This window comes from Miniopterus schreibersii (assembly GCF_964146895.1).
Source record: "Miniopterus schreibersii genome assembly, chromosome: 18".
Classification (NCBI taxonomy): Eukaryota; Metazoa; Chordata; class Mammalia; order Chiroptera; family Miniopteridae; genus Miniopterus; species Miniopterus schreibersii.
The window spans coordinates 33410816-33425181 of record NC_138121.1 but is presented as its reverse complement, the minus strand read 5'-3'; the positions used below and the strand labels follow the sequence as shown (position 1 = coordinate 33425181).

Sequence of the window (14366 nt, the reverse complement as noted above, 5' to 3'; positions counted from 1 at the left end):
AGAGAATCCTGAGTACCTTAACTTTACTGTCTTTATTACCAGTTTGACCACTCTGTAATTTATAAAAATGTAAAGAAAGTGTAATAGACCCTATGTCTCTTTCTTTTTCCAAGTTCCCAAGTATGAGGGGCCTCAGTCATATTACAGCTTCCTATTTTAGCCACCTAAAATTAGATGCGTATTTAGAAAAGGCTCTTCTTAGCTCTCTTACTACCTGGAACAGTAATAATGCACAGAAATACTTGTACTTTCTTAGGTTGCTCAAAATAGTTTTTTAGTAAGGCCATCAGCTCTATATATAATCTTACAAATGTATGCTTTATGTAACTTTTTATCTGTAAGTGATCTTGCAGTTTTAACTGAAGTTTTTCAAAAGAACTTTAAGTTCTTCTATTATGTTAAGCCTAAAGTAAACTAAAATTTTATAAAGTATTATAGTCTTACAGATTATGTATTTAAGATACTACAAAAGTATAAAATATTATATTGCTTATTAAACATAAAAAGAGGAAAATAATATTTTGTTTTATACACACACACACACAGATTGAGCCCCATAACCTAAAGGATACTTCCAAGCCCTACTTTTAGGAGAAAGAGCATCCATTTGTTTTCTCACTCAGACCCACATACTTAAATTCAAGTATTACTCTTCAAAACAACAACAAAAAAGCATGCCAAAAAAAAGGCATGCCTCATTTCTGGTCAGTTCCCTAAAATATAGGAAGCTGTTTAAAATTACCCTGGGGCAGTGACATATATTTTTGACGCCCAGATTTCACCCCACTTCCAACAAGCCACTGGGGCTCACCTCCCTCTCCCTACCCGATGTTCTCCATGTCACACAGATGCCACTCTCCGTGAGGCCTGCTCCCGCAGTGTCAGCTCTCCTAGGCTCTCTCCTGAATTCTGAAGGCTCTTGGTTTCTAGCAATGCACAACCGTGTTGTCTCTGTCTCAGTTTCTCTTTACTTTCCTGACCCCACTGCACGCTGAGTGCTGTGAGGCCCGCGCTAAGAGAACAGTGGCGGGGCTGCTGCTCTTCTTGACTGCGGGTCCCCGCGCCTGCAGTGCCAGCCGATGCGGCGCTTCAACCGCTGCTAATGACAAACGACTCCCGGCAAATAAAGATTCCTGTGTACGTTCTACCCTTTACCAGGTCGTTCCTAAGGGCAAGGATTTCTTTTACATCTTATGTCATTTATATTACTATGGTCATGACTATAATGGGCTAAAGATGAAACAATATTTAGAAGCATTGAAAGATGGGGGTCCCTTGAGCCTAGGGCCTCACTCGGACAAGTTAAAGATTTATAATATTAACTTTTATTAGAAGGATCATTGTAACCAGTTAACCACGTCCAATGTTTCTTTTTTTAAAATGGAGTTACATCTTCCATGAGAGTTCTAAAGTCAGTATGTATGGTGAAAAATCAGAGTAAAATTATCCTTGAATATCCTATCCTTTCAGTGGGTCTCCCCTAAAAGAGAGCACACATGATTTTGTCCATAGCTCACTATGTCTTAATAAGTATAATGTAACAGTATCATTTCCACCAGGATTTGGAAGAGAGCTGTTTATTCCACTAAGCATCCTGTAAAGTAGTTGCATTTTTAGGGGCCATGTACTAGGAAACAATGCTTAAATTTTTTTTCTTTTTCCTACTAAGTGCATATAGTTGAATTAAATGAGTATTAACTGCAACAGCACTGAACACAAATGGTAAAGATAATGAATTCATTCTACATATGAAAACTGTAGGGAAGATGACAGCAACCAAAGCAGGAGCCCATCAACTCAGAAACTCACAACATACCCTTGAATGTTTTTATTAACACTTGGGAAATTCCCAGTTTCTCCAAGCAACCTGTCCACTTTGCAACACCTTTTCTATAGTATATATCTCCTTTTACTTCCTTACATAGGAATTGTTTACCTCCAAAGAAGAAACAATTTTTAAAGAAGTATGTTTATTAAAAAAATAGACTGTTGAAAATTTTTTCTGATGCTGGCTATAAGTTATTTATGAGAGTCTGCATGTTTTAAAATCCTAAGCAAATCCAGTTAAAGCAAAAACACTGCAAAAATGTAGATGTCCTCCATCTTCCCTTCCACACACAAAACATTAATTCTAGTCTTAAAAAGAAATACTCTATGTAATTATCATATGAACCACAATTGCACTCCTGGGCATTTATCCCAGAAAAATGAAAACTTACGTTCACACAAAAACCTGTACACAAATGTTTATAGCAGTTTTATTCATAATAGTCAAAAACTGGAAGCAATCCTGCCCCAACTGGTGAATGGCTACAAAACACAGGCCAGTCACTCATAGGATACCACCCAAATATCAAAAAGAACAAACTATTGATATGTGCAAAATAAATCTCTGGAAAATTATGCTGAGTGAGAAAAGTCAATCCTAAAAGATTACATACTATATGATTCCACTTATGTAACATTCTTGAAAAGACAAAATTATAGAACTGGAGAAGAGGCTAGTTGTTGTTAGGGTTAGGTAGAGGGGTTGAAAATGAGTGAGTATGAATATAAAAGGGCGATATGAGGAATTCTTGTGATGAAAGAAATGTTCTGTATCTGTGTCAATGTCGATGTCCAGGTTGGGATACTGTCCTATATATTGTAAGATGTTACTATTGGGGGAAACTGGGTAAAGGGTACAAGGCATCTCTCCATTATTTTGTACAACTGCATGTGAAATCTATAATTATCTCAAAATACAGAGTTTAATTAAATATAAAAATAAAAAAAAATACTCTAGCCTAATAAAACCACTTTGTCATATTACGATCTGAGCTTAGTAATTCATCATAGCGCTGTGATTCTTTGTAAGAACTACAGAAGTGGATGGAGCAGTCTCCAGAAGCGGCACCCGCATCTGTGAACGTCCCCAGGCCCCGAGCTGAGGGCTGTCTCTGGTCACACTCACTCCTTCTCAGTGTTCACACCAGAAGCCAGAGGCCTGCCTGCCACAGAGGAATCCTTCCGCGTCCCCACAGCCACCGCAAAGGCCACAAGAAGGAATCTCCCAGTGGCGAGGCAACTCGCCATGTTCAGTCTACTTAAATGTAAGAACTCTGTGAAAACTGGATGTCATCCTTCTTTACACAAATCAAATATTTAAACCTATAACGAATGCTCTGCCAATTAAGGCGATTGTTTCTTGTGTGTGAGTTGAGCTAATAGATTTATTGAGGAGAAAATGTTCTATTCCAGAGGTAGTGAATGTAGAGAATTAAAATACATACATATATACATGTCAAGTCTTTCCTCTCCCCCAAATATAACACGGTCACATTAAAGAGTGATTTTAAACTTAGTTCTAATCATTGGATTGCCAGAAGAATTTCTTTGAAGGAGAAAGGGATTTTTCTGGAGACTACTTTTTCAGGTATAAACATTCATTCAACCCAATAAAGACATTTTAGAAAAAAAGTCAACATATAGAATTGATCTTTTCCTTTACTTGGATTACAACAGAAAATGTGTGGAAATACTCTACAAAACTAAGCATTTAAAACTAATAATCAAGAAGCGCATAACCTTCTTCTGAAGGACAACTGAGAATTTTAATCGGAAAATACTATAGTCTATAAATAGGAACATCCAAAACATATTTAAAGCACTTGAGCACTTGATTTTTCCATGTCCTTTGCATCTAGATTGAACAGACCACAGGAAATTTCAGACCGATAGCTGAATCTAAAAGAAAAAAAAATCCATTTAGTTGTCGTGATCATTGTCACCATCAAACCCTAATATCTTACCCTTCACCACTGCACTTAACTCTGCCATGCTGCTCTATGCTTAGGAGAAGACAAATCACTAATCAATTATGTACACTAATTAAAAATGTTACCTTTAGGAGGCATTTTAATAACTTAGTACCAGGGTGAGTATTTCTTCTAACTGCTGACTTTAACACGTATTTGATAACACATTAGCCAGGATGCCCTGAGCATTTGCAAACACTTAATGCTGCAGTCTACATAAACTATCACATTGCCCCCCATAGTGTAATTCTGCAACTGGTTGAGGTCACATGGAAAATAGAATTATATGCTAATTTGTTCCTATATTAAGTTATTATAGAAGGTCCGACCAAACACAGTAAAATGAATTCTGGAAAGAAAAATTAAGTAAGTAGATTGGTATGTACCATAGCAAAGTAAACTGTTTATCTTAATAGATCCAAATACAAGAAAGATTTTTCAAATGAGGGCATTTTCTCTTTTTCAAACAGTAGGTGTTTTAACCAACCAAAGGCAATGGCTTGTAGGATTTTAAAGCACTTCCCAGAGGTCCCCCTAAAGGAGAGCGACACGGCGGGCTTGCCTGGTTTTACCCAAGGGGAGAAAAGAAGTGGAGAGTGGCCTGGTGCCCAAAAGGGAGTAACTTGCCCGGGAAAAGCTTTACTGCTTCTCCATGCTTATTACATCTAATGCACACAAATAGTTCCACGCAAATGCTGCAAAATGAGCACACGGGTTCCAAGGAAACGGCGGGGTCAAGAGGGACTGACGGTAATACATTGACTACTTTATTCCGAAATAAACTAAACAGCAATACAGATGTTTTCCTTAGCACAGATCTGTCTAAAGAAACTATGCTTATTTAAAAAAAACAAAAAACTATTAAAAAATCTATATCCATTTTTTTCCTGGAAGGCGTATCTGCACACATGCCTCATCCACAGATAAGTTTTACGTCAACTTAAAAACTATAAACCAAATGAATGGGTGAAGAATTTGAACTACTAGTTTTATATATGATGGTGGTACACCCCTCATATTTCTATTTTCAAAGGCTCTTTTATAGAAAAAGGGAAAGAATTTGAGGGCAGGGTGATGGAGAAATGAAATCTTACAGCATTTAAAACCACAGAACCAGTATTTTATAAAGCATCTAGTTTATTGCAAGATATAACTAAGATGAGTGACAGAGACCATCTGTGTCCCACCCTTAGGCAAATACTTGGGGGGGGGGGAATGATAAATTTTTGTTCTAGAGTCTATCCCTTCTTCCATTAAAAGATCTGTTTCTATTTTTCATTTTATTGCTATATTTCCAATGCCAGTGGTACACGAGAACACTCACAAAGGGCCATCTGAATGTTCTTGAAATCATAACTCATTTTTAATTTCTAAAGGGACTTTACCTATTGCTTTTAATAAGACTTTATTATTATTAGTTATTATAAAATATGCTAGGTTCCCATGAAATATCAGTTTGACACCTTGTTCAAATACTTACTTTCCTGCTATATATATTACCAGCATTGTTTACCCTATTTTCTCCTTACCAAGTTAGATATGGAGATACTTATTCAGGCATAAAATCTTCAGGCTCCCTGATGGACTATAAAATAAAGGTATATATTTCTTTGCTATCATTCCTATTTGAAGGACTTTATGTATTGAGATCTTAATCCATAAAAAGGTGAGAATTACATTTTAAAAAGGGGGAGAAGGCTGACAAAAATGAAAACATGCACTGATGCCCACAATATCAGGACTTAAGTAAATTAATCTTCATTCCCACTGAAAGCAATCTGATGTCCAGGGACTGGGAATTATTCTACCATAAAATACGGCACATTAAATACTACAATAACCCATTTGAAATGTCTAAAGGTAATTATTATGTCATCTACAAATGATTATACATATAGTTATATTTTAATATTCATTACCAGAGGTTCTAATGCAAAATATGTTGAAATCGTAAAAATATTAAGTAGGTGAAAGATCAGATCGAGCAAATCAGTAGCCATCCTATGACTAAAAGGAAGACTCCAAATAAGATTTGAAAAAGACACGATAAAAGCAAGGACGAAATATTTGGACCCTGGTTCTCATAACCAACACTCACTCCTGAAGGTTTGCATATAAAACTCCTTATCTCCACTAGCTAGTTGAAAAGAATGAAAAGCTTCTTACAACCAGCTAAAAAGAAAGTCTTTACCATGCTCCTTGAAAAAGCTCATTTTCACATTACTCAGGCTTCATTATGCTAAATCAATATTCGTTTAGTCACTGGGGTTATTGACATATTTTAAAATAAAAGTATACCCTTCAGCTACTGCACTCATTACAGGTAATTTGTCTTGTCAGAGAGCAGGGAATATTATCCTAGTCTTTCAGGGGCTGACAGCCCATGGAAATACCTCCCCATGGTTACAACTGTAAATAATTTTAAGGTAAAATATTGAAAAATCAATGACTGTTTCCTGCAATCTGTCACAAACAAATCAATCATAATCTGCACGGCCAGAGAGTATGATGTGAAGGAGATGGGAGCAGATGTAACTCTTGGCTGGAATCTCTCATTTCAAAATCACTTCGCATAATGGTGTCATCATTTAAACACTTAACAGTCGGTGCAACTGCCACCGTAACATCCAGCTGGACAAAACCACCACGAGGAGGAGAAAATGCCACCACTGCTACGTTAACAAACATTTCATTTAAATGGCTGCTGCATCAGGAAATTCAGCTGAAAACTGTTTTACCTGCCCCTCTCAGAACTCTAAATCAAACATGCTGTTTTTCTATGTACTAATTCTTAATATGTTGGCCCGTGACTCAAAATTTTACTCTCTAGAGCACATACGCCTTTTATTTTAAAAGTCCATTATAGCGAATAAAATTTGGAATTAATAAATAAAACATTTGGAATGTAGAATAGCCCTAATTCTATCTACATAACAAAGACAAAAAATAGTGTCATAGATGTCAAGATTATACTTTTAAAGTAGGTTTAAAGGTCTCAGTTGCCCAGATATTAAATTTTATATTTTCCTTCTATTAATAAATATTACATTTTAACTTTGTAATATTGTAGAATATTTTAAGATCACCGGTAAGGCCTATTAGTCAATTCAAAAGGACCCTTGCATTCCATATACAGGTATTCCATAGACTGATATTTTACAAACTGGAGTAATAACCCAAGTATATGAAGTGTAAAAGTTGGTCAAGGTCACAATACTGAATTGTTTTGCAAATGTAAACTGCTTTCCAAGTAATCACTTTGATATCACCATTTTTTCTAGGCTATATTTCAATGGCTCCCTCAGCTGTTTACTACCTAGGAATGAATAAAGAATCTGAGATTAGTATATGTCCCCCTCCCTGTTGTGTTAACCAAAAACATCATTTGATTTCAAGATTAAAGGGACTTTTCCTGAATGTTTTTGTTTTAAATGTATACTAGTTCCTTTAACGGAAGAAATTAATTTTAGTTACCACATTGCTTACCAATTTCCTCATTATATCATCAGACATCACGGAGCCCTTTACTGTTCTACCAATATCCCTCCACAGATATGGTTTTGGGAGGAGATATTTTTGATGACTAGAAAAGTATATCATTTTTCTTAAAAATGAAAAAAAGATATAAAGACCATTACACAATTTAAGCCTGTATAAACATTTTCAGATGTAGTAACGAGTCCTTTATGAAAGGCTTTCACGGTTTTAATTGAACCTGCATAGCGTGGGAAGACAGCAGCTTTTCTTTGAGAATCTTAGATTCATTCTTTAACACCAATGTTAGGTTTTTGAAAATGAAACAGCACATGAATAAATTATCAAAAATATCATCCAGAGTAATACAGAGTCCTCCATTCCATGTGAATCCCTGCAACAGCTGCAAAGTAAGCAGCAAGCCAACCTAATGAGAGGAAAAGGAAAGTATTACCCGTAGCCTAGGATTATGCAAAATATGGAAAGGGACCTAAAGCTGTGAACTAGGGGAACCCATGTGTGCGAGCGCCTGGTCTGCAGCGCACAGAGCAGCGAGGCTGGGCCCAGCTAACTCCCTGGCAGAGCTCTGGAACCAGTTGTCAAACACCAAGTCTCCCACTCAGAGTGTGGTTGTGTGGAATAAATTGCCCTGCAGAGAGAGCATTCCCCCAGAGAAGGCAACAGAGACTGGGAGGTAAATGAGGACAGCTAGGCAACCTGCTAAATGCATCCACATCAACGGCAAACTAAAATGACATCTACTAGAACTGTGCAGGCCACCATCACAGATCGAATTCTCAGAAAGACGCTATTTTAAGGGTGCTGAGTATGCCTAGATGAGATTTCTCAGCTCTCCCAACACAACCCATAGCCCTGGGAGAAGCCGCTCAAAACCTCAGCACAGGAAAATCAGATCATTTTCATATCTCAAATATAAAGAAATTGCTGTCTACTAGATTAAGTTCTTATATGTAATAAAGGCTTAGGATTATAGAGGAAAGGATTCTTTAAAAAAAAGATAATACTACCTCTCTATCTTCAGGATCTCCTCCTTCCAATAGTCAGTACGGTAGCTCCATTATGAACTGGAGATTCTTAAAAAGAAAAAACAGCAATAGTTAGCTTCATCTTTTCTACTACTACTTCCTTCCTTCATGGAATTACAATTTAATTACCAATACGTCAATTGATTTTATTCCTGAATGATACATTTCTCAAAGAGTACACTCCAGCTATTTCCACTAGAGAACATTTAGTACAACCTTCTCAATTAATCAACCATAACCTATTACTGCTGAAGGGACGTGTTTTCTTCACATTCTCAAAACAGTGGGGAACCTTCCTCCCACCACACACACACATACCAATTTTATGTAAAAGGAGTCTTAGTTTTAATATGTTCGAATACCATTAATATACATGACATATGAAACAATATATTTTAGCTGACAAGAGGTATAAAACTCAGCCAATTCACATCCATGTTTAGATTTTTCCTATATTTATCCTTAGGAGGAAAAAACAACAACAATCCTCTTATCTTTCAAATTCAACAACTCCACACATGTTAAAAAAATACGGAAAAAAGTAAGCTTAAAGACAAACAAAGAGAAATCAGAATGCTCACCACTCGCCGTTTTCTTTATACTTGTGTTATGCATTTCCTAACTTGCCGTAATGCTCCAGCTCTTGGTCATACACGAAACCCCCTCTCCGTAAGACCTAATCAGCGATGGGGGAACACAAGTGTGTTATTTAAGTACAATTATATATTACTTTGTATTACGTTAAAAATCACTTTCATGCCTTTGAAAGTATTCACAGAGAAGCATTTGTTCTATTGCAGGCTCCACTAACTACAGAAGCCTTCTGTAAAATTAGCTTTTTTTGGTCACACAACCATCTCTTTTTACTTAACAAAATATTCCCTATCACTAATCCAGTTGCTTGCTCTCCTCACTACACAACACAAATATTTTGCAAAATATTTTTTTCTCATAGCTTTTCTCATCTGCTTGTATTCAGCAGCCCCTATTTTGATGAAAAAATGACAAGATTTACACACAACTGTGTACTCTTTGTCATTTAAAGAGTTTGGTACTCATGACTCGAGCTGATACTCCCACTAGATTTATTCTGAAAAGAACTGGTAATGTCATATAAACAGATCACTTCCTTTAAATAATAATTCTATTTTTGTAAAATATAACCTTGGTCTTAACTTTTATGAAAAGCACTGAGTTTATAAATTTCACTATCCAATGGTGTCATTAAAAATAAATTATTCAGAGTCCTTCCATAAATCAAAAATTTTCCTACTTACTGAACCTTTGTCAAATGCACTAGTAAAATTATATAATCAAAGGCCTCCAAGTGACATTCTGTACTTAGTCTCTATTAGCAATATAAATACTTTGGTAAAACCAACACTGACGCTATCTGGGGTTTAGTCCACACACAAGCACACTGTGCACTCACTCACTTGCAGATGAGCCTGGAGATGTGCAAGGACAAAGTTCAGCCAACATGTGGAGGAACCCCACGGCTCAGAAGTCAAACGTAGCTGAAAACATCCAAATGTATTATGGAAGCATCATACTTATCACCTGCACAGGAAATGGAAATGATTCTGTTTAAGGAAACACAGAAGACAAGTCAAATACTTTTGGGATATTAAATATGAACATCTAATTTAATTTTCTCCAAGGTATCACCCTATATTATGGCAAATAAACAAATAAAGGCCCTATCAAGATGTGGAATATCATTAGCCTGAGAAAAGGCTAGAAAAATGAATTACGCAAATGACAACTGCAGGAGAAAATTCTATTCCCTTCTCCTGAACAAATGTTAAGTGCATCCTTACTAATAAAGACTTAAATTCAAACTACATTAGAATATACTGGTTTTCAATTTTGAAGCATCTAAGTTAATTTGCCAAGTTAAATTGGTGGTTAGGTTTACTCTGGCTATAAAAATACTGCAGATTTATGCAGAAATAAGGCGTTGAATCATACTTCAGAATGCGATAAAAGCAAATCAGGGTCATTACTGAATAATAAAAAAATAATTACAAGATTTTTACATAGTCTTAGAGTTGCATCAACCGCTATTCTGTTTAGAACAATTATTCTCTGTAAAACAGCTAATAATCATAATAACAGAAAGATGTTAAAAATACAGAGGTCAACACAAGGCAAAAGTTGAAGGGAAATATACAAAGATATTGAGATATTACCACACAAAACAGGCTTTGCTATCTCAGAGTTAAAACATTATTTCAAAATATAATACTGTTTTCATAACCTCTAATTCACTCAGGATTACATGATTTCATTTACTAAAGAACATTTAAATTTTTCCTAAGATTTCTATAATGTAAAAACATATTAACAATTATTTGTGTTATTAATTAAAATAAATGAGGTATTTAGTTCATATTCCTATTTCACTCCTTTTAACACAGCATATCAAATGTTAAAATAATACGTGAAAAACAGCATGAGGATGCTGATCTTAGCTGCCAGAAAAAAAAAAAAAATTCTGATGGGGGAGTTGGGGGGTAAGTAAAGCAATTACCCTCAAAATTAATGCTCTTGTTTTAATTTCAGCAAGCAAATCTAAATAAGTCTGTCTTTGATTTTAGTTTACCATGTAATTCTAGCCAGCTAATTATCCTCGGAGTCACGAATGAGCTGTGACTCTACACCTGGCTTCTCGGATCACATATGCCTATGGCCTCCTCCACTTTCACTTCCTCTTTCTACAGTGAGTTTTAATATTGAAGAAAAACACTCACACGTCTTACACACACACCGATGGACAGCCAGCTTCCAGGAAATCATGATCTACAGAGAGGGGGAAATCTTAATGCCATACTATATGTTAAAGGGTATTGGGTGCTGGGTAAGCCAAGGGTAATATCATCAACAGCATCCGTCTTGCCATTGTTTTTGCATTCAGAGATCTGAAGTCAAGGACAGTAACATTCATTTAGTGGTCACCCAGGTTACGATTCAGATCCTTAAACTATTAAGAGGCTAAAAGCACTATCTTCATTTGCTCATCGACTCAAACTTACAGAACAACATTTTGGAAAAAATAAACCTGTATTTTTTCTGGTTTTGGAAATAAAAACAAGGCATTCCATAAGCAATGTAGTTAAGTACCTGATGGCATGAAAAAAGAAATTGTTTTAGATCATTAAAACATTCTAGGAGAACATTTTCCAAATAATGAAGTGGCATAAATGTCTCGTATATTTCCTTTTTATCTCTGTTTCTGCACATCAAGCATGCCTTCCTCTACAGATTTATTCCAAACACTAATAAACATTTGCTTAATATACTGCTCTACGCTCTTCTTTCTAAATTAGTAACCATTATTCGACAAAGATAAAGCACAAAGGAAGCCGACAAAGGCATTGCCAAAAAGCCACAAGTAGCATTAGTACATGCCAGGACACTTAACATTAAACTATCATTTCTCTCTAAAACTTCTGTTGCCAAAGTGCTCACAAAATCTGGAAGCTCAAAGACGGGCTTCAAGTGCAATTAAATTCTCCAAAAGCAAAACTGTACAAAAATATGCCGCCCTTCTTATGTCCCCATTTCATAGACAACATTTTCCCAGGATCTTAATTAAGATAACGATGCACACCTGTGTCAACACTCTCCGGTTGGACAGCCTTATCAATCATAATCCTTTAAGCACACTCCAAAACAGCAAAGTGATATGACAGAAGCAATCTGTTGCCTTTCCTAGTGTCGGTGTTGTGCCTTTCCCACAAGAATGATGAGACTTTCAAAATACAGACCTACTTTTACGAGTCTTTAAAGTTTTAACTGTAAGCACTTATTACACTAAATAAACAGGAATAGCCTCTTTTGCACTTGATTTACACAATGACAGCTCTACAGCCAAAGAGCCCCAGGAGCGAGCTCCAGGGCCGCGCCTTAGCAATCCAATCGTGGATCTCACTGTAAAGCTTTAAGCGTGAAGAGTTAGGCACAACCGCATGGGTGCAGGCACGGCAAACCAGTAAATCCTCGGGAAGCTTTAAAAGTAGACAATGTAAAAGTCCGACATGAAAAACAACCAGGCCAGGTCTATCCCTACTCTAAGGTAAAATGTTCAGAAAGATAAATTGCAATAGTAAGCGCCCCCCCCCAGACACCTCCCCCAAAAAACAAGAGTCGTCCTGGTAACCTGAAAGAAGAGGGAGGCAGCTCCCACCTCTGCTGGGGGGGAAGCCACAGTAACAACAGCGCAGGGAAACTACTGCTAAAAAGTCAGCAGGCTCCCCAGAGGACAAGCTGGTAAATAAAGGGGGGGAGGGGGGGGACGGGGACGGGAGGGGCGAGGGAGGGAGGGTAACGTATAGTCACCACTACCGAGATAAAAAGTTAAAACCTCGTGTTTACCGGCAAAAACGTGAAAGCTTTCCCAGGAAAACGGAGAAAACCGCCAGAGGCTACCCGAGTCCCGCTCCTCCCGCGCGCGCTGAACGCGAGCCTCGGACGCCGCGCACGGAGCCACCGGGGTGCAAATAAAGCAGAAAATAGAGACATCCTTAAGAAATGAGTCTTAAATTTGACGTGGAGCGGAGGTGACAACCACGGCAACAGAACCATAAACTCCAAATGCTTCCATAGCCTTCAGGATTCTCTCCAGTCCCTGACACCAGAAGGACGACAGTAAAGGAAGAGGGGTGCGGGTGGGGGCGGGGGGCGGCCGAGCCGCCCGGGGTGGCCGGATGATGTAACGAGGGCGTCTGTGTGACAGGCTCGGGTTCCCGGCGGCGCAGACCTCCACGGCTCCATTTCGGAAATCAGCATCCTGCACGCGAGCGGAGAGGGTGAAGCCGCCGCGCGTGGATGGAGGGGACACGCTCGCGCGCGCGCCCGCCCGCCCGGGGCCGTGACACCAGGAGAGACCCGCCCCAAACTCGCGCGGCCCCTGCCCACGGGGCGCTCGGCGGCGCGGGGCCGCGTCTATCCGCTTCGCGAGGGGACACGGCCGCGGCTCGAGGAGCGGAAAGCCCGGGCACGACGGGGTGGGGACCCCGCGGGATCGGGGCGCAGGGCTCACCTCTCAGTCGCGACGCGGGAGCGCGGGCCGCGGACGCTCCCTCGTGGCCGACCCGAGCCCCGGGCGGGCGGCGCGCAGGCCGCTAACGGCCGTTACCGCAAGGGGCTGAGCGGCGGCGGGCGGAGCCGGGGGCGGTCGCTCAGCGGCGGAGGGGCCGCGAGAGGCGGGAGCGGAGGGAGCGGGGCGGGGACGCGGCGGGGCGCTCCCTGCGACCACCCGGGCCCGGGCGCGCCCGGAGGACACCACCCCTTGGCTGCCTGAGAGGCGGCGGCTGGCGGGTCCCGCGCTCCCTCCTCGCCGGGCTGTCCCGGCCGCTCGGCCTCGCCTCCGTCCCCGCTGGCTCGCAGCCACCTCGGCCCGGCAGTGCCCGCCGCCGCTGCCACCGGCTTCCCGTCTCCATGACAATAGCGCGCTGACGCCCCGCCCCGCCCCGCCCCCTCGGCGCCTGACTCGGAGGGAGGCGGGCCCAAGACCTCCGGGGACGCAGCCAGTGGAGTGCAGCGTCCAATCAGAGGACAAGGCCGGGAGAGACGGGGCCGCGGGGATCCAAAGGGTCCCCGAGAACGTCCGCTTGAGGGGCGGAGCCTAAGGGGGCTGACGGCCGGGAGGAGCCAGCGCGCGTGCGCGAAGTCGAGCGGCCGAGCCCGTCCGAGGGGGCAGAGAGGGTTCGAGTGCCCGGCCCGAGATCAGGAAATAAGTGTATCTCGCGCGTCAAAGTCCTTGCGGGACACTTGGTGTACAGTCGTGCTTCGGCGTGCTTGTGGCCCCGTTATAAAAGGTCGCACATTCCCTGATATACTGCGCTCCAGCGGAGTGCCCAACAGTGTGCGGGCCCCGGTCCTGTTCACCAGCGCCCCTGCCTGTCCCGGAGATGGAGCGCGCGTGTGGCTGGCGGCGGCCCCGGGCGGACAGATCAGCAGACAGTCTGCTTTGTACTCTAATTGCGTGGCCGTCGTGGGCAAGGGGCTCTGCCTGTGACTCAGTTTTGTGTGTTTGCCTTGCCAG

The 14366-nt window shown here is 40.5% G+C and overlaps 1 long non-coding RNA gene across 6 annotated transcripts; it reads right to left on the bottom strand.

Moving 5' to 3' along the window:
• Nucleotides 1-2244: 2244 nt before the first annotated feature.
• Nucleotides 2245-13706, bottom strand: LOC308548458. 6 transcript variants are annotated; one of them, XR_013997607.1, is made up of 6 exons: nucleotides 13362-13706; nucleotides 11071-11238; nucleotides 9754-9900; nucleotides 8906-8993; nucleotides 8300-8365; nucleotides 2245-3726 (listed from the first exon to the last, which is right to left on the bottom strand). It is a non-coding gene; the product is annotated as an uncharacterized lncRNA (long non-coding RNA). The 6 variants fall into 6 exon arrangements; XR_013997608.1 differs by having other exon boundaries at nucleotides 9754-9877; XR_013997609.1 differs by having other exon boundaries at nucleotides 8899-8993; nucleotides 9754-9877; nucleotides 11071-11119; nucleotides 13362-13703.
• Nucleotides 13707-14366: the final 660 nt, after the last annotated feature.